Raw genomic sequence first — 22,319 nt, forward strand, 5'->3', positions numbered from 1 at the left:
ATATAAAAACTCAACACTTTTCACCATTTTCACCTCATTCTCTTATTCACAACCTTAATTATTATAAAAACTAGGTTATCACCCGGGTGCTACCCGGGTTGGAGAAAACTATTAAGATAAATATCAAGTGTATAAATAAAATAAAATACAAAGGTTGATGTTGCATAAATTAGTGATAGAGTGGATATACAATTTAAAGAAAGTCGAGTCCCTTTGAAGATGCATATCCTTCGAGTTACCAAAACCTTTCTCTTGGTAAATTGAGTTATCTCTACAAAAAAACAACCAAATTATAAGTGTTATATACGTTTGTGTTTTTTAGTAAGACTTTAACTTTCATATGTTATTTTACAAAAAAAAAAAAAAAAAAAAAAACGGGTTGACCGGCCCGGGTTCACCTAGGTTATCACCCGGGAACTTCCCGGGTAGGAAAAATTAATTTATATTAATCGAATTATGTCACGAAATAAAATAAAAACACATGTTTTCAAAACCAACTGGAAAAAAAAGGGGTAGATGCACGGTACCCCCGACCGCGGAAGTGATCCCACTTCCCAAGCTAGCGACCCGGATATATTCATCTAACTATTCTCCAAAACATGTATGTTGTGTTCACCCTTATATTAAATTTCATCCACAATACTTTTTTTCTTTGAACCAATAACCAAAACTCATCTTCTAAACAGTGCGCTAATCGAAAAGACGAACGCCACTATGCCATCTTTTCACTTCATACAGTTCATGCCATGCTTGTATTATCTCGTCAATGTCGAAACCTAATCCTGAAAAGAAAAAAATAACAACCTTCAAGGTCTAAAATTGCTTCCAAAATCTTTTTGAAAATTATTCTTATAAATACAGTTCTTGGGGCAGCTCCATATATACCCCTAAAAACGTGCATAATATCAAATTTACTCAACCCAAATAACTAATGTCGAAAATTCCCGTTCAAAATACTTCAAATTTCATATATACCCTATTAAATCAAAATCATAATATGACCATTATACCCTTCTCTTTCTCCTTACACTCCAAACTCTTAAATCCTAATGCAAATTCAAGGAAAGGATATATATATATATATATATATATATATATATATATATATATATATATATATATATATATATATATATATATATATATATATATATATATATATAGGGTAGGGCTATATAGAAAACCCTATATATATAAAAAACCCTAGAAAACCCAACCTTCCGACATTTTTTATACATGTTTTTAAGAGTTTTGGGCCAAAAAAATCAAAAAAGCGCCGAAGGGATGATTTAAAAAAAAAAATTCAGCAATTTCTGTCTTTTATGCCTAACACATGTTAGGCAACCAGACATTGCTGAAATTTGTTTATTTTTTTTTAAATCCCTTCGGCGTTTTTTTGTTTTTTTTGGCCCAAAACACTTTCAAACATGTATATTACATGTGTTATTTTTTTCAAAAAAAAAAATGTCGGGAGGTTGGGTAAAAATGGGGGGAGATTTGAGTTTCAAGAGTTTTCTAAAAATTTAAGGGTTTTTTGTCTAGCATTACCCTATATATATATATATATATATATGTCATAAATTTAAAAATTTTGAATATTTGATATTATGGATTTTTGTTGGGTAATTATGATATTATACCAAGTTTTGAAGGGGAAATATGAAATTATCCATTATCTTTGATATATTAAAAAATGTTGACAAATCAGCCCGACATGATTCGAGTAGTATAAAAATTTATCTATTTTGACCTGTTACCTAACATGCTCGTTTTGCCACCTATACCCATAAGAATGTGGTCAAGAGTAGTGTCCATTTTTATACAAAACCCGTAACCCGACCCGAATTTAAAGCCACTCGAACCAGAATTAGAGAATACCTGAAAAACCCAAACCCGACCAACCTAAACCTTCTGCTGGTTGGTTATCATTCCCAGCCAAAATCCCGTACAACCCGACCCTAAAAACCCAAAACACGAAACCCGAAAAATAACCCGAACATTTATTGTCTTTTTTTATAGATGTGTTTTGGTTTGGAGTCTCTAGTATTTAAAACATTCAATTTTGAGACTTCTTTACATTATAATATATTTGAATTTTGATGATATTTTGTAAAAAAAAACATTTATTTGCATTTTATATCTAAACCAGAAAACCAAACAACCCGAACTCGACCAACATACACTTTAAATTGGTCGGTTATCGGGTCACTTTTTCCTAACCCGAAAGAAAAACATAGAACCAAAACTATAATCTTCGGGTGCAACATCATGCGAAAAGTTCTCTTCAAAGTCTGCGCGTTTTCTCGCTTTCGACATGTGAACATTTCCTACATTAAACAACGCCAAGGCGGCCATTTCTTGAAACTTATCGGCCGCATTGTCGAACAGTTCTTGCGATTCTTCGCTTGTTATCGTATCTTCCATCGCGTCGGTGTATAGCTTCATACCGACTTCGTACAGGTTCGAATAATCGTCCGAATTGAACCCGACGTAATTCTTGAAAAGTTGTGAGAATTCAAGAATCCAGTCATCGATACAAGATGAAGATGTTTGAAGCTTTTGTTTCTGTTTTTGCCTTCTAACATGGTCGAAAAACGGATCTTGCTCCAGGTTGACTTCCACGATGTACAGTTTGACCGAACCCGTTTGACCCGACGCTGACTCGGTCCATCGTAACTCTTCGTTTGTGGTTACAGTCACCATATCGCCTTTTTGGTCTCGGTATTTCATTAGAACAGCCCTTGATAACGGAAATCGATCGGATATTATCCCTCTTAGCGATAAAACATCGCAGTTATAGGGGATTTTCGCCCATCTTATATCGTCCCCGTATACTAACTTAATGTTCATTTTCGGCCTGTTGTCGTTGCTAAACACGTTTATCTTCTCCTCCACAACCAACTTATCTTCAGCCTCTTTTTCGTCATTTTCGCCATTTTCGCGCTCGATTTCTAACTAATTTTCTCAATACTTTCACCAAAATCTTCCTTTTCATCAACCCGTTCGCGCTTTTCACTATGCTCTTCTCGTGTTTCTTCGTTGAATGTTTGAGTATTTGACTTTTCATTGGTCAACTCTTCCCCCATAAGCGGTTTCAATCTATTTGCACTCTCAATCGCTAAAACATTCTTCGGCTCCATATCCAACGCGACGGTAACGTCTTTCAAAGCCAAATCGACCCTATTTAACGCCTCGTAACACCTAGCACGTCTTAGCAATGCTTTACTATACTTCGGTGTGACTTCAAGTGCTAAGTTGGACTCGTGAATAGCCCTCGGGAATTCGGTTATACCCATTCGCATATAACACGCTGCAATGCTTCCATGAAGATTTATATGGTTTTTTGGAAGGAGTTTTAGAGCTTTTTCGTATTTTGATATCGTGCCTTGGTAGTATTTCTTTTGAAATAACTTGTTACCTTCTTCTTTGTGTTCTTGTTCCAAAAACCCGAATTGCAAATTTTTTTGCTCAAAATTGGTTATTCGTTGTGGCTTCAAATAAGACTATGGCTGCAATAGTGAAATAACAAATATGCAATCTCTTTTGCATCATGACAGCCTCCCAACGACCTAAGTGAATATGGGTTGGCCTGGTAATGGTAGAAATTACTGTTTAAATTTCATAAAATACTCCAACTTCATAAAAATTAAAGTATAATGTTACCTTACAAAATTGTTGAAGACCCTACTTCAACTCATGGTCATCATCAATATCTGTACGCAGAAAAACACAATCCAAGTATGCCCAAATACGAAACTGGTATAGATTCTATCAAATGTGGACATGTAATCAAAAGGTTTCTGATGAACTGAGTTCTCTTTAGAGGCTCTTGTCCTAATGGCTTTGGTTATAAATTTTGCTTATTAGTTTATAAGAATTATGATAATAGATTTTTTTAAATAAAATATATCAGGGAAAAAGGAGGATTTTAATGGTAGGGGCCTATGTGAAAGCGTACTCAATACTACACAACTTCGTAAATATAAGGTTATCATGGAATACTTATATAGGAATAAGCACGGTACCCGTTCGGTACCGAAATACGGAGAAAATTGGTACCGGAACAGGTACCGAATATACCCGGTACCAAGTGCTCATCCCTATACTTATATCTTTACAAAAACCATACAAAAGTCCAGATAACATACGAGTTGAATCTCCATTCAAAGAAGTGATTTGTCCTGTCGACACCAGGTAACAAACTTCCATTGCTAATCGGCGAATCTATTTTTATCATTGTTAGTATGAGATTAAAATATGCACATGATAAACTACTTGTAAACAAAAAAAAAGTACCTCACAGTAATGGTATATGCATAATCACCTTCATCTCCCAGTCTTAATAATCAAAATTAAACCCCTAGTAAAACTTAAAATTCCAATCAAAATTTAAACCAATTACCACTACAAATGTATCTAAAATCAACCAGCATATTTTACCTGAAGTTTGCCATTGTTAAGCAACACTATAGTGGTGTACTCTGCAACAATACGACAACGTTTGCATCAATCCGGTCTCTCTTTTCACGCTCTCATCGGTCAATATACTGAGTGTGAAACCAAAGAATAACTGAATTAGACATGATAATGTTGCCACTAATGAGTAAAAATTAACAAAACATATACCGTCAAGCATCCGAACACGAATAGCTTTATCTAAAGATAACACTAAGCATAACTATAAATGAACTGTTCGTGGGCTGTTGGACTTTTGATCCGAAAATGCAGTGCCAACTCTATCTGATATGGCGCCTGCCAATTTTGAGATGGATTTTAACATACTCGGTTCAGGATATAATCTTTAGAAAAAATATGAGGGAGTTAGATGAACCTTTATAGTGGAAGAAAGGCTCTTTCTTTACAATAAACTATTCACTGATGAACGACTCAACATTGAATGGGCTTAACATTGAAATTGTGCATCACATATAGATAACTTTTTTTCTAAAAAAGTTTTTCAGAAGCAAAGAGCCCTGAATATACAAATATATAAATGTGTGTGAAGAAGTTTATGGTATAAAAAAATGTTAGTAGACAATTACCTCCACATTGGTACATCGTAAGCTATCCCTCAAGAACTGTTTGATGCCGTCTCATGTTGTGTCGCATCCTGTTCTCATGAAATACAAAACTACCAGTTTTACAATAGGAATCTAGAGTTTACAATAGAAATATAGAACCTGATACATACACATCAAGCCAACTATTAGCTCAATACATAAAAAATTTTGTCGTTTCTGTCATTTTGCCAGCACTTTTCATCGGAGTATCTATTTACAAAGATGTAACACAGCCAATTCATAAACCAAGCAAGTAGGCCTTCATATTTATGCATATGCCAGACAAAGTTTCAAAGTGACATCTTTATTGAATCTACGGATTGAAATCACTCACAAATTACATAACACTTCAATCAACTATTACCCTCATCATCTTCTTCACAATCAAGAAGAATGCACAAATATCCAAATGGATCATATTGATAAATAGGGATTTATTGTAACAGGTGAAGTTGTGCACAACAATAAGAACATGAAAGGCATACATATACAAACATGAGAATAACTTACAGGTGAATTTGTTGATTAATCGAGTTGACCACCACCTAGATCAACAATGTAGGGAGTTTGAATATTTGTTCACAATTCTTATCATCCATAATGTAAATCATTCCAATGCAATTCAACGTACAATAAAAAAAAACTAACCTCAGTTTTGAGCTTCAAGTGTTGTTAAGAAGTGGCATTCACTGTCCTTCTCATCACTCTACATCTAAAAGTTACAGAGGGTTCAAGGTTCTACATGATTAACAAAACTAACTTCAAGACTCAATTTATCGTCATAGTAAACAAAATAAACCCTATATTCACCATGGTGATTGATTTTAATGCATAAAAAAACATTTTGATCCTCCTGGCTCGAACACGAGACTTCAAACTCTAATTGATAAAATGAAAACAATAGGAGGGAATAGAATTTTAGGGCAGTGGAACGAACATACCTGATTTAGATTCATTTAAATAATTGTTACCACTGTAAGATGCATCAACAAAATAATTGCTATTGCTATTGTTATTATTGTAATTGTCAACAACAGCAGGAGAGGTAGAGATATCCGGAGCAGAGGCAGGTGATGTCACGACTCACGACAGAGCGAAGGCGTTGATGAGGCGGCAAGATAACCATGATTCAAAACCCTTCTATCCATGGGGGTTCTGTCTTCAAAAACTGCAGCAAAACACAACTGCATAAACAACAAACTACACGAATCACACACCATGAGCAAAATTAACAAAAACCCAACTCAAGATTCAAATAATTACATAAACCCATGATAAAAGTTGCAGAATTTATGAAAAAACCACATAAACTTACCAAAAACAAAAAACTACAGGGTTTAGTGTATTGCTTTATCTTCGCTGCTAACTCCATCTGTTTAGTCTCTTCCTACTTCTTCATTAATTCAAAGACCGAAAAACACAAGAAACCACATCATAATTGAAAGAGTAAACTGCAATTTTACCCCATGAGGTTTAGGCCAATTGGCACTCTGACCCCCTTACGAAATAATTGCAATTTTACCCCCCAACATTTGGTGTTATGTCGCAAGTTTACCCCCCCCCCCCCGGCGTCAATTTTGTTAACAGATCTGTTAACTATAACTTGAAATGACTATAATGCCCTTTCATATTACCCCTATGTTTTGTTCTACTTTGTAATATTACCCCTGCCACCACTACCACCACTGCCACCTCCAGCCACCACCCTCAAGCACATCCAGCCCACTCTTTCTCTCTCTTCCAGATTTATCTCTCTCTCTCTCCCTCCCCCCTCTCTCTCTCTCTCAATTATTTCCAGCGCGACTCTCTTGTTAACTTCTGTCAGAAGCATGGAATTGCAGTTACAGCCCACACTCCCCTTGGTGGCTCCTTGGCTAATACAGAGTGGTTCGGTTCGGTGTCTTGCTTAGATGACCCAAATCTCAAAGTAAGTTTGATTTTCAGCTTGAAAATTGATTGTGATTAGTTAAGATTTTGAAAAAAAAAACGTTAAATGAGGTAGATGCAGCAAATACAAGTTGAAACCGTCAAAAGTGATTGATTATTGTCAGCTCAATCTACCATTTTTTAAAATCATTCTTATAGCTACAGGCCAGAGCTTTAGTTGAACCCCTGTTTTTTAAATTTATACCAGATCATAATATTGATTTTAATGAAAGACGATGGCTTCAATATTTGTAAGCACCATTTCTCTCGATACCCATGACTCATATTCTAACAATGATGGTGGTATTGTAAAATTGTTTATTTTATTCAAGAAAATGTGATTAATTTGGCAAAATAGGGCAAAAGCAGAGGGAAAACAAAGTAAATACAGAGCATATGCCAATTTACAACATAAAATTCACAAGATAATGTCTCTACAGTTAGCGGCGGAACCCTAATCAAGGTCGTCAAAGTCGTCACCGCTATGGTTAGCGGCAGAACCCTAGTCACGTCGTCCCTTATACATCAGACAAACATGAGGGTGACTTAGGGTTGGGGCTATGGTGTTCTAGGGTTGAGGTTTTGAGAAATGGAGAAGATGAAGATCTTGATTTTAGTAGAGAGAGAGAGAGGGGGGAGGGAGAGAGAGAGATAAAACTAGAAGAGAGAGAAAGAGTGGGCTGGAGGTGGCAGTGGTGGTTGTGGTGGTGAATGGCGGTGGCAGTGGTGGCAGGGGGTAATATTACAGAGTAGAATAAAACACAGGGGGTAATATGAAAGAGCATTATAGTCATTTCAAGTTATAGTTAACAGATCTGTTAACAAAACTGACGCCGGGAGGGGGGGGGGGTAAACTTGCGACATAACACCAAACGTTGGGGGTAAAATTGCAATTATTTTGTTAGGGGGTGGGGTCAGAGTACCAATTGGCCTAAACCCTAGGGGGTAAAATTGCAGTTTACTCTAATTGAAAAGAAAAACCAAGTTTAAATTATCATGTGAGAAGCAATTCATTTCAAATACTATAAAATAGAACAAAACAATAAGATAAATAAAAATTAGGTTAACAAATAAACCTAATAAAAAACCCAGATTCAAATGAATTAGTAATCACATGTATTCAAAAATAAATTAATATTAAATCTAGTTATCACATATACTTAAAGTTTGCCAGTAGGTTTGGAGAATAACATGTCAATCCGTTCGGATGGTCATCCGATCTATGTAATATCATCCTACTCATACTACGGCAAATTACCTTAAGTTATAACTGCTACTACTACGCTTTGTTCTCCAGTCATCATTCATATTAGATCCTCCATCTATGTAATATCATCCTACTCGTACTACGGCAAATTACCTTAAGTCGTCCTTCGGATATGCTTTTATATATAGTATAGATAATAGTACAACCTTACATGAATACATACATATACTCGCCCAAGGGTAGGGTATGATCCTCAGGGACGAATAATGTAATTTACTCTTTATAATAAAAGGGGCAATGATGATGAATTTCTAGTTGTCTGAGTAAATCGGTGCAGCCTTGAGATATTCCGAATCTTGGCGGGGCAATTTCATTATTGCAGCCATGGAGGTTTTATCTATGCATAACGCGAGAGAAAACTTGAATTTGTGGTATTATCTATGCATAACGCGAGAAAATAATAATTAGAATCGTGTATTCATTTGAATTTGTAGTATTATCTATGCATAACGCGAGGGAAAACTTGAATTTGTGGTATTATCTAGAGTAAAATGCACGGATAGTCCCTGTGGTTTGGTGAAATTTCACCTTTAGTCCCCAATTTTCAGAATTACACTCATAGTCCCTGTGGTTTGACAAGTTCAGGGCTTTGATGCACCAGTTTGACAACCCATGCAACCCCATCTGTCAAGAACCATTGCTTGGTAAGTTTTAGCTCCGGCAATTGCGCGTATGATTCAATTATGTCACGCTCGCACCGAATCAGCATCCCTTTTGCTTCGTCAATCGTTGTTTTGTGCGACTCGATCTCCCTGTCACGAGCTCTTTCTATTTCGTCTTTAGCTACAAAGAAACGACGTTCAAAAGGATCAATGATAATAATATACAAAAAAAACAAAAAAAAAGGAGAAGAGAAGGCTGTGAACATACCATCAACTAAGCGATGGTAATCAGCCAGAAGTTGATCATGAGATGCCTGCATTTCCTTCAGCTCGGCGGCATGCTTCATCTCTACACCGGTTAATTTTTTCTCCAAATCAGCAAATTTCGACTTAAAAGTCTCCAAATCTTGAAGAGCTTTATCTCGAGCCTCATAAGCGGCCGCAGCCGAAGCTTGGGACGACTTGTTAACCTCCTTGGCTTCTAAGTTTTGCTCCTTTAAACGATCAACCTGAGCCCGAAGAGAATTCAGTTCTTGCTTCGTTTTCGAACGAACGTTGTCCTCTTTCTCCAAATTAGCAACCTCGCGTCGAAGCTTGTTGCAATTCGATTCCGACTCAATCCAACGCTTATACACTTCCACCACCAACGAATTGGACTGAGCCTGATTCACCATAAGGGCATTTCCAAGCTCCGGGCCGCTCATCTTTCGATAATGAGAATGCTCCGCTGGAGTCCCAAAATGGAATAACGCCATTTTCGCCGACAAAGCATCCACAATCCGATCCTTGTTCGTCAACGACCATTCCGGGACATACTTCTCCAATGCCCGAGCCGAATCCATGTCCTCAATGCCGCCCAAACCTAACTCCCGTGATAAGAAAACAGCTTCAGTGTTAAACCATAAAGGGGATGAAGAGGCACTATCCCCACCATCAACAAGCTTGGGACTCGACCTTGACACATTAGAAGCAACCCCCGTGGTGAACTTACCCGAAGGAGAAGGCTCGATTCTCTTAGGATCGGAGGTGCGAACATCAGCAACAACTTTAATGCCTCCTCCTCCAAAGGACATTGGGCTCGATGGAATATTTTTCGGATGGTCCCTGGGGGTACGACCCTCATGAAGATGCGCATCCAAATTTTCTAACACACCCCCAGCAGCAGAGAATCCAGTAACTTGGTCATCGTCGTCGTCCAGAGTAATAGTTTTGAAATCCATCTTCGTTTTCTTCTGTTTAAGCTTCGGACCAGATTTAGACGAAGCTCGCTTCCTTTTCAAAGTAACCTGAGGCTCCCCACCTTCATTCTCTTCCTCTTCATCACCATCATCGCCCTCCTCCAAGTTCTCGGCACGTTCTCCTTCGTCTCCCACCGACAGGTGAATTCCCTCATCCTCAATCACAAACTTGGAGCCCGATCCCTTCGATCCGATCGAGACACCCCCTTTCTTCTTACCCTCACCACCACCGGTCGCCATCACAATCTGAGCTGAAGCAACATTCGCTGTCGGTACCGAGGGGTTCGGACATGACCCCCTTGGACGTTTAAACTCCCTTGATCATCCAAAGCTTCCGGTTCCCGGATCTGATAAAGATTCTCGTTCACCACGGTTAGATACGGAGGATCGCTCTTCGGCGTCCTCGTGGCTCGGATCTCAAGCTCTTTAGAATCGAAGGACTTCAATCTTAACGCCTCTCTCAAACCCATAACTGCAAAAAAAATAAACAAGCAGCATCCGAAGTCCGGTACAGTATAAAAAAAAAGAGCAAGAGAAAATTATGCAAGAGACGCGGCAAGCGTCGCGGCAAAAAGTAAGAAGCGTGACTAACCCTCTCCGTCCCACCTAAGGGTAGGATACCACGCCAGCTCGGACCAAATCGTGCTGATCCGTCCCATAACAAGAATGTGTTCCGGATAACTTTGAATGCGACCCGCTTCCTTAATCAAGGTTGCGTATAAGGCTCTATTAAAATCGAAGTCTTTGGGAAGAGAAGACGGGAGTTTCATTTTCTTAGTTCTCGAGACCATGAACTCCGGAACGCACCGGTCATCAACGTAGAAGAATCGTTCTTTCCAGTCCTTTATGCTAGTGGTAATCCATGTATAGCAGCAGGAGTCCTTATCTCTGACTTCAAAGGTATACCAGTTACCGGACTGATTCAACTTGTAAAAAGCCCGGAACACATCCAAGTCCGGGTCGGACCCCAAGCCACGACAAGCCAGCTCAAAATGACACACCTTGGCGAGGCCAAAGGGGTTCATCTGAGAAATATGAACCTCGTGGAACGTAAGGACCCCGATCAAGAACTTCGTCAGGGGGAGACGGTAGTTACAGTAATCAAACAAACGTGTGTATACCCCAATCTTCCCCGGAGGAAACGGAAAAATAGGTTTATTCTTTTCGGGGAAGACAGGGTGCAGAGATGCAGGGATTGCATATCTTTCTATATACCAGTCTAAACCGTTTTTAGTTAAAGTATTAAAACAACCGGACAGGTTGTTTTTCGACGCCATGATAGGAAGAAGCTAACCTGTATTGCAGACCGCTCGTTTCAGAGAAGAAGGAATGCAAAAGGGTGAGGAAGATGAAAAGTGAAAGATGAAAAGTGAAAAATAGAATCGAATTACTTTTCCCCCTTTATATAGGGATAAGGGAACCGACTTCGAACCACCAATCAGACGGTGACACGTCATGATAGATGACGTCCATCAGCCATCACATCAGGCGGGAAACGTAAAAATGACTGTCGGTTACTCAACTAGGGTCACCGCCTAAAAATTTAAAATTCAAAATATCTTTACAAAACAGCAAATCGAAGACGCTAAACCGCCAAAATCACGCCGTCATAGTTCGAAGCTGTTATCTAAGAAACACAACGAACTAGGGGGACTTGATGAGGATACGTCCTTGACCGGACCGAATCATCGCCATAAGCAGAACCGAACCACGGCGTACTAAGATCGGACCGGACCTCACATCATAAAACGCGCCGGACATTACGATGGTGCGTTATAACTGACTGGGCCCCACCTCCATAACCGCTATGATAGCGACTGGTCCGACTCTAACTAACTTTCCACATCAGCACACCCAAAAGCTATAAATACCCAGCCAAGGCCTCCAGCAATGGGTAATCGCTACTCTCTCTCTCCCTGACTTATTTCCTCCTCACAAATACTTATTCTCACGCCCGAGCTTGGTCACAGAGAGGCCCCCCTCCCTGTGACGAGGCTAACGGCGTGCTTGTCTCTTGTGATCTTGCAGGTCTCTTGCCGGGTCATCTGAAGCTATACTCTGGCCAGCTCGTATCAACTGGTTTTTGAGTCTTCAGATATGCTTAAGTGGTCCTTCGGATATGCTTTTATATATAGTATAGATAATAGTACAACCTTACATGAATTCATACATATACTCACCCAAGGAAAGGTAGGGTATGATCCTCAGGGACGAATTATGTAATTTACTCTTTATAATAAAAGGGGCGATGATGATGATGAATTTCTAGTTGTCTGAGTAAAATCGGTGCAGCCTTGAGATATTCCGAATCTTGGCGGGGCAATTTCATTATTGCAGCCATGGAGGTTTTATCCTATTTGCACTGGTTGATTGTTTCTACAGATCTGAGCCTCGTTCTTTTTTTTAACAAAATTGTTTTTAATTATTCACGGATCCGAGTCATGTTTGTCACATTTTTTTTGAGTAAATTAATTTTTGAGTGTGTTTTATCCTATTTGCTTTTGATACTTTTGGTTTTCTGGCGCCAGAGGCTGTGGACCTACTTAGTCGAGTTCAAAGGGTCATGCATAGTAATATTATGACCTCGAGATCTATGGACGTAGTTTTTAAAAGGCTTAGTTTTGCTATTCAAAAAGGGGTAGCGGCGCAGCTTGTTGCCCGTTTACCAACTATCTCGATGTAATTTCTTTAATGTTTTAATGGTTTTAGCCACTTGAGTCTAAAATAAAAAAGTTTAACGCTCTGAGTCCCTAACCACTCATTTTATAACGTTTTGAGTCCAATTTGTAACACCTGTACTTTTTATTTTGGACTCAGGTGGTTAAAAGCACTAAAACATAGAGACCCAAAACGTTATAAAATGAGCTGTTAGGACTCGGGCTGTTAAACTTTTTGATTTTGGATTCAACTGGTTAAAGGGCGTTCCCATTTTAACTTCGGATGGTTTTTGAATTTGCCCAATTTGTAGAATTAGGGTTTTTTAGGAGAGTGCGATTGTGTGTGCAAATGAGGCTGATAATCATTTTATACACAGGTAAGATGTTAACCAGCCACGTCAGTCCACACATGTTAAGCCACATCAGCAATATTTTAACTTAGTCAGTGTTTTTTTAACGTGGGAGTATTTTACAAACAAAAGTGAATAGTTCGGATTATTATTGGTGATTAAATGAGTTGGGATTATTATTGGCCAATAACAGTGAGTTGAGATTATTTATTTCCAATTTGCCTAATATAAAACATAGCATTATAGTGGAACACACATTTTTGAGTTTGGCGTTTCTAGTTTAAATGGATTTGATCAGTATCCTGTTGAACACGGATGTATGTTTATGGAATGGGTTGGGTTCTTGCTAACTTGGTACGGGTTGACCCATGTATGTATCAAACTATTTAAAATGTAATGAATCAAATTGATTGGATATTTAGTGAAATGAGAAATGGTTGATTGATTGAAGCAAGTTAATGGACAGTGAAGAAGTGAGTCATGAGGGAAATAGCAAGTATTAAGTGTTGCATTAATCAACTGAATATGATGACGACAGGAGTGGCACAATGAAGACTAGAGAGTTGATACAAGATCATTCTTACAAGCTAAACTTTAACAAGCGCAGAAAGAGAACAACATGATATTATACATGAACTTGAGGTAAAAAGAAGTGAAGGAGTATGCACCAAATGAGGAAGTATATGAACATGTGATGATGGGTAGTGAGGATGTGAGAAGCTATGCCCTCTAGTGTGGTTGATGATGCATCTGTCTTACATGTTGAGAGTAATAAGAAGTAACCAAAGAGGAGTGGTGAGAAAATATCCTAAACATGATAAGTGGATAGTTTTGTAAGAATTAAGGATAGAAAGGGGAAATATGTAATTAGTTATTTAATAAAAATTAACGTAAAATAGTAATTAATAAGAATAATTTTAATGAAAATGAGAATATGTCATTTATATGGGTTAGAAAGGAGAAATACGTAATTTATTTTTTTATTTAAGGAAATATATAATAAGCCCTTTTAGAAGGGGTTCATATGTAAAAAACTCTTCTTTATCTGAATTCAATTTTGTAAGCATTATAGTCTATTGGAGATGGATATGATCGAGTGATTTTGTTGATGATACAATGATACTTTAGTGGTCCGTCAGTGATTCAAGTTTGGCGTTAAAAAAAATAAAAATAAAAGTATAATTAGTTATTAGTTAAATAAATACAATAGGGAGGTGATGGTAAACATGTAAATAAAAATAACAATAATGGCAAAACAGACATGATAAACTGAATATAAAAACACTCATCTTGTTGAATCTAGGGTTTGGGGCGAACAGAAAAACTCAGACGTTAAAGAAATGAGGCAACGGAGGGAAGGGATGTTTGTGAAGGGTGGTTGAACCCCCTTCGTCGCCTATGATTTTCGATTTCCTCCCAACTGTTTTAACCGCCCTTCTGCTTTAGAGTTACATCTATAACAAATATATTTTTTTAACGGCAAATTTCTTTTAATCCATGTCATTTGTGGGACTATCTGTGCAGTTTACTCTATAAAAGGGGCAATGATGATGAATTTCTAGTTGTCTGAGTGAATCGGCAGTAGTTGAGATATACCGAATCTTGACGGGGCAATTTTCCGGTGGTGGACATATCCAATGTTTTAAAAACCGGTTTTATTAATCAAAATTTTGATCAGGATTCATAGGTAGCAGACTATGATATTGTTTTTAAGATGGGTTTCTTGTTCATATCCAAAACTTTTTCCCTTTGTTGTAAAAATCCCGACTAGCCTTTGATTAGTTAATCGGAGGTTTACCGTAATCGTTAGACGGTCAATTGCGGTTCTATTCTTGCCAAATTTTGGCCAGCCGACAAATGGGTCAATGAGGGATTAAAACATATTTATATTAAAAAACTATATATAAAAATGTGTGATTGTATATATATATAGCTATAAATTATATATAAAAATCACAATCCGATTAATCCCGAATAATATAGTGATTCTTACAACACTGCTTTTACCTAAACAATTGTACTCAAATTTTAAATAACAATGTTAGTTTTGCTTGGTGACGAGGTTCAATGAATTTAATACACTTGGATGAATTTCTGCCTGTTTTTTTCTACACTTTCAAGTTTTCTTTCTTTTTGTACCAGAAATCTTTATGGTTAATACAACTTTATGTGATTTCTTGTTTGTTTTCTGTAAAATTCAAAGCGTTTTATTCATTGAACTATGAAAATGTTAGCTCTTCATTTGGAATTTGAATGAAACTTATAATAAGTCCTTACAAATTGTATATTTTGGTCTTTTTCTGGTTTGAAAATGACAAGTCAGTTTTGAAGAAACTTTTGTGAATCTTTTAACTTTTCATTGAACAGACAACTTATGGTGTTGGTTTTAAAGAAGATATCATTCATAAATCTACAGCAAGGCCAAGAGGCAGAGACGCGACGTAACTGGTAGGCGTAAAATGTTGCCATTATCTAGAGGATGCAATTGCAATTCATTGAACAAGTAGTTGCATCATCTATGAATGTGTTGGGACTGTTTTATCATTTTTTCCCAACTGTAAAGCCATATGCCAGTGTGGAAACAATTTATTGATCAATTGCAGAGTGTAGCTTATTGATTTCTTGTGGTATTTTCAAGATTGTTGCATTTGGTTTTTGTAAAACAGATAGACGAAAACAAATATATGACGTAGATAGAGTGTTACTTGGGTATAATGAAATGCTGTAGTTGTAATGAGCTAATCCCAGAATTTGGAAGGTTTGTAATGAGCTAATCCCAGAATTTGGAAGGAATGAAACCGATTCCGCTATCACCAACTCATCGTATTTCATCCTCCATGGTGTTGTTTAGCTGGTATGAAATGGAGATATGGTTTGATTCATAAGTAAAGTGTTTGGTTAATATGAACTTAGTTTACAAATCAGGTTTTAAACCTATATAATTTCAAAGGATGATATAAACCCACCAAGGGGATGGGATTAAAAATAATAATCTCATTTTAATTACATCCTGTAATCTAGTCAAACTCACAGGCATTTATGCAACTCTTAATAGTTGTTTGACTTCCAAACCTTATATATTTATTCTTTCTATAATGGCCTTAACGTATTAAGTCACAGGCATTGGCACCGCACTTTGCCCATTTGGGTCGTGCTTCCCTTTTGCCTATTTGGGTTGAAAGTGTGTTTTAGTGAAGTTTATTTTTCAAAAAAAAAAAAAAAAAAAATTAATTGAAGCAACCAATGTTATTCTATCATGGATGTAATCGATGACTAAGTTATACATTGTGGGTGTGGATCAAAGGCGTTTATGCCTTTCTATGACACACAAATCACACCGTCGACGGTGTTTACGGATGGGGGTGCAATTCTCCACCGGCGATGTGAATAAATGTGTGTCAACGTGGCGCATTATGAATGTGGTGGCATATAGCCGTTGGACCCCAACGATATTATTTAAAAAAAATTGACTTGAAAAAAATATTTTACCACAACTATATAAAAACTCAACACTTTTCACCTCTTTCTCTTCTTCACAATCTTAATTATTACAAAAATTATCTCAACTTTTTATAAAAAATAATGTATCCACACAACCGCAACTTCGATCCAAACACCATTTCCACTAAAAGTTGTTCCTCCACTAATTGCTCGGATGCTTGTACCGAGTTTGAAATCAACTTTAGACGATGATTTTGAAGCAAAGCGCACACCTGGTAGAGATAAATAAAAAAGAGGGCGCAAAATCATACACTACGGGTGATGAAAGAAACCCCGTGTTGGTCGGCATGAAAGATCAGATGACAACGTTTAGGGGGGCAATTCTTGACACGACCCGCCAACCTGACCCAAACCCAACACGAAAAAAACAGGTTTTGGTAGACTAACACGACCCGTTTAACGGGTTCGGGTCGACCTATATTAAAAACGGGTCGGGTTTGGGTTGACCCGTATAAAAACGGGTGACCCATTAACCCGTTTAACTATTTAGAAAAAAACTTCTATATTTTTGTTTTTGTTTTTTCTGTTTATATTATACTTGGTTAGTTATAATAATGTTAGATTTAACATATTATATTATGGGGAAATGGACTGTATCACCCCCAACTAAACAAAATTGGCCGTTGCCAGCCCAACTTTCACTTTGGCTCCCACCACCTCCAACTGGATACTTGGGTTGCTGTGTCACACCGTCGTTAACCAGACACTAACGAGGTTAGTTTTTTTTGCTGAGCTGGCTAATTTTTGCTGAGCTGGCTAATTTTTGCTGACATGGCATGGCTATGTGTAAAAAAATTAGTTTTAAAAATCAAGAAAACAATATTACTTACACACACAATACACACATCTGTTCCAAACCCCTTTTCCCTTTCTCTCTCTAACGCTACCACCACCATCACCTCCACCAACCACCACCATTATCACCTGCCACCACCGCCACAAAACACCACCTACCATCATCACTCTGTCGTCTCTTCACCACGCACAACCCTCCATTTCCATCCTTCTTCGTGATTTGTGACCGGATTTCAAGATAGCGTTGCAAATAAATCCGCTTCCAAAACTGAATTGTTTTTTTCCATTATCATCTGAAACAGAGAGATGGAGTTCCGGCTACGGAGAGTCTGAAACAGAATTGAAAGGAGGCAATGATGGCTGGGTCCAAATATTCGGTGAGATTGTGCTTCAATCTTGGCTAGTGACGGTGATGGTCTCTCTCCCATCTCTCTCTCTAGGGTTCGTCGTTCAGATCTGAAAGGAAGCGGCGACGGCTGGGTTTCAATCTTGATTTTAGGTTGTGTTTGTTGTTGAATTTGGGTTGTGTTTATTGTTGATTTTGGGTATTGGTTGTGAAGGTTGGAGGTTGTTGCAGTGGTGTGAAGGTTGGAGGTTGTTGCAGCGGCTCGAGGTGGGAGTGGTCGCCGGAGGTTGTTGCAGAGCAAAATCAATCGGAGATTTGAATTGATTGAAATCTGAGTATTTTGTTCATAACTCATCACACTTATCGATTTGAATTGAATTACAAATTATTTGAGCATCATGTTTGAGTTCAGATCTGAACTGATTCTTGTTTGATTGAGAGAACAGATGACGAAAAAAATCATATCTGAACTAGAGTTGTAGAAAATCGAGTGTCGTTTGTTTTGATAATTTATTTTGGTTTAGCAATCAAAAGAAAAGATTTTGAAGTGTTGATTATCATAAACAGAACATCCATATGTGTATCAGTTGAAAAAGAAGTAAATTTGCAGGTTGTGAATTGATAAAGACAAAGCGAAGGAATATGTGTTTGTGTTGAATTAGGTTTTTATATTACGTTTACAGAGATGTTAAATGGTGAGTCCACGTAGGCTGTCCACCTCATCATCCCCATGACACGTAGGATTAAAAACCTAACTGAGTTAGTGATTTTTTAACGAAGGGGTGACAGTGACACCAAGTTGTCGAGTAAAGGGTGGTGGGAGCCAACTTGAAAGTTGGGCGTGTTATTGGCCAATTTTGCATAGTTTAGGGTGATACAGTCCATTTCCCCTTATATTATTTGTTTGTAACACTCATACTCATCATTACACATGTTTCGATAACCCGCTTAAAACCCAACAACTCGTTTATAAGTCGTCAACTTGTATGACTCATTATAAAATACGGGTTAAATGGGCCGGGTTCGGTTGAGCCGAATTTATATGGGTCAGGTTAGGGTTGAAATCTTTGACCCGAATAATAAGATGGGTCGGGTGCAGGTTGAAGTTTTCAACTCACCAACCCGCAACCCGCCAACCCATCAACCCGACACGATTGACACCCCTAACTACGTTCAATATCATTCAACACAAAAGAAGCACCCAAAAAAAGGAAGCCATCAAGATGTTCAAGCAAAAGGAAAGGAAATCAGATATGAAATTTCGTGCTATGAAGATCGATCACCTAGATGACGAAGAGAGAGAAATATACAAAAAACTGAAAGAAGAAATAAAGGCAAAATATAGTACTTAGTTCGGTTTTTAGCTTTCCTATTGTTTTTTTTTTCAATGAGTAAACTGCCATTTTGGTCCTTGAGGTTTGGTTACTTTTGCCACTTTAGTCCAAAACTCAAACCTTTTGCATCTGGGTCCCTGTGGTTTCAGTTTTATTGCCATTTTGGTCCAAAAATGAAATCAGGTCATATTTGTCTTATAAAATCCTGCAATTTTGTCATTTTCCTCAGTGGCAAATCAGGTCATATTTGTCTTATAAAATATGGTATTTATTTATAAAAAAGAATGATTATTTTGCTCCTGCGGGAAATGACAAAATAACAAAATTTTATAAGACAAATATGACCTTATTTCATTTTTGGACCAAAATGACAATAAAACTGAAACCATAGGGACTCAGATGCAAAAAGTTTGAGTTTTGGATTAAAGTGGTAAAATTGACCAAACCACAGGGACCAAAATGGCAGTTTACTCTTTTTTAATTTATGTAGTTTTTTATTTAAATTATGTAAACGTTTTTTTTAATTTATGTATTTTTTATTTACATTTTCTATTTTTTATTATTGTTAATTATTATATAGGTATTTAAAAAAATATATATACACATTTATATAAAAATAATAACAAAAAATAGATGTCACGTGTCGAATAACGCCACTATTCCACGCCCCTTCCCACACCCCGCGTTTTGGTACAATCCCCCGTTTCTTACGCGTGCTGATGTGTCGTCTACATGTCGAATAACACCCACATTTCAAACCCTCCACACCGTATGGTCTAAAGAATATAGGCCAGCGCAAGAGTTTAAACAGACTCATTAAAGTATACGGTGTGTGTGTGGGGGGGGGGGGGCTTGAAAATGTGACGTTGTGCGACATGTGGATGACATGTTAGCACGAGCCAAAAAAGTTGTGTGGTACAAAAAACGGGAGGAGTGGGATGGGGCGTGAAAGAGTGACGTTATTTCACACGTGACATCCAATTTTTGTTATTAATTTATTATTCAAAATTATATAAAAATCTTTTTAACTTTTAAGAAAAACATTAATACTAATTAAACACATAACATTAATAATAAAACATTACATAATTTAAAAAAGAGGTAACTTTGTAGAATAGTAACCAAGTTTTAAAAGTATTCCAATTAGGTCACTCAAGTTTCAAAAGTGTTCCAATCATATCAATCAACATTCATTTTTTTATTAAAATTAAGGGTTTTTTCATCCATTTCATAGGTAAACGTGGTAATATGGATATTTGTTTCTTTTTTCGCTTTTATTTGATGCTAACGTCAACTGATGACGTGGATTTTAACTTATTTTTTTTATTTTAATGCAATTAATGTGTTTTTATTTTTAATAAATATAATTTCATATATTATAATAATCTTACCCTAGCATCTTATGCTCCATTTTTCTCTTGACACATGGAAAAAAGGACAATGCTCGATTTGAATGTTAAGTTATCTAATTAGGACAAAAAGGATACGGTTGACCTAATTAGAACACTTTTGAAACTTGGTTAATATTATGTGCTAAAAAAACAAACCTAAAAAAAACACGAAAAAAACTAAAAAAAAAAAAAAAGATTACATACTTGAAATAAAACGTTAAGCCAAAACATAACTAGATATAAAAAATCTAATTATCTGTCATGCTAAAACGTGTTTGAAGTCACGGTTGTAGGCGTGCCTATAGTTGATGAGGGCGACTTGTATGATGTCTTCCGCAAGGTCACAACCCTCGTTTTCCACCGCATTGTGCACCGTATCAAATCTTTCACTGTCCAAACAGATAGTTCTAAAACGAGAAAAAAATGCATCCACTATTCGGGTAGTGTCACCGCTATAAATGCAAACGTGTTGGAAATTCTACCCCAAAACGGACAACTAGAGTGATTACGAGGTGTGTAGTGGGTTATCGTTTCAACCCACGATCATACAACGTGATGTCTTCTTCTTCGGTCCACGGAATCGTTACCACTTGGAATTTTTTGAAATGGAATTGTAAAAGTTGAGAGGAAATTAGATGAGTTGATAAGAGAGTTTACAAAAAAATGGATGAAATGAGTTTGTTTATATAGGAGATGTATAAGTTATTTTTAAAAGTATTTTTTTTTTTAAATTTACTGTTGGCACACGATGGCTATAACCCACGACCAATAAAAACGTGTCACTTCAACCCACATAATACCTCCACGCCGGTGGAAAACTTACCGCCTCAAGCCCCACGCCGTTGGCGGGCCAGTGTGCACGGCATGGAGAGGCAACCACACTTGTTTTCCACGCCCACACCATGTGGTCTAATAACACCATAAAAAGTTGGGGATGGTCTTGCATCTTCTCAAATCAAGTTAGTAACGGTAAAGGTGTGTTAGAATGCAGCGAGGAAGTACATTATGTGTAATATAATGTCATACATTAAAGCATCTAATATGCAGATTCTCATAAATGTCTAAAAACGTACCTCGTTACCTACCAAATCAACAATGTATCCATCTTTCAAAAACACTATATACTCTTCAATCCATTTTTCTTTATAAACATACTAACATTTCCACATCACCATCACCTTTTTATGTTTATGTTTCATCTTTTAAAACCACTACTTTGTTATCCTTAATATATCCATTTAGAGGTTTCATATCATTTTGCATGGAAATACATAATAATGCCACTAATTTAATGTTCTAAGCATATTAGAAAATTTTCAATTGTTTATTTACCGGGTGATCACCAATGTTCGTTTCATACGTATTTACAACTACATGATATGGTAAACACTATCGGTTACTAAATGCAAACCTATGTATTGAAATGAGCTTCGCTAGACTTTAAAGAGTTAAATTAATCATGATTAATTCTAGGCAAATTAGAAAATAATAATCCCATCTTTCTGAAATTGTCCGACAATAATCCCAACTCAGTTATGAGCCAATAATAATCCGACCTCGTCCAATTTTTTTGTAAAATAGACCGCCGTTAAAATAAGCTTAACGGAGTTAAATTTTTTTCCGAATTACAAACCGATGTTTTAGGGCCTTTGATCAGAATGAGGATACGAGTCGATTGATGTAAAACTTACCTCGAAATTGTGTTCGAAATGGCTTGAATTTTGTTAATTGGAAGTTAAACACCCGAATTGAAGCACCGTTTTCGTGGGTTGGGGGCAGTATTTCGAGGTAAGTTTTACATCAATCGACTCGTATCTTTGTTCTGATCAAAAGCCCTAAAACATCGGTTTGT

The sequence above is a fragment of the Helianthus annuus genome, chromosome 5 (assembly GCF_002127325.2).
Source record: "Helianthus annuus cultivar XRQ/B chromosome 5, HanXRQr2.0-SUNRISE, whole genome shotgun sequence".
In the NCBI taxonomy this organism is placed as follows: Eukaryota; Viridiplantae; Streptophyta; class Magnoliopsida; order Asterales; family Asteraceae; genus Helianthus; species Helianthus annuus.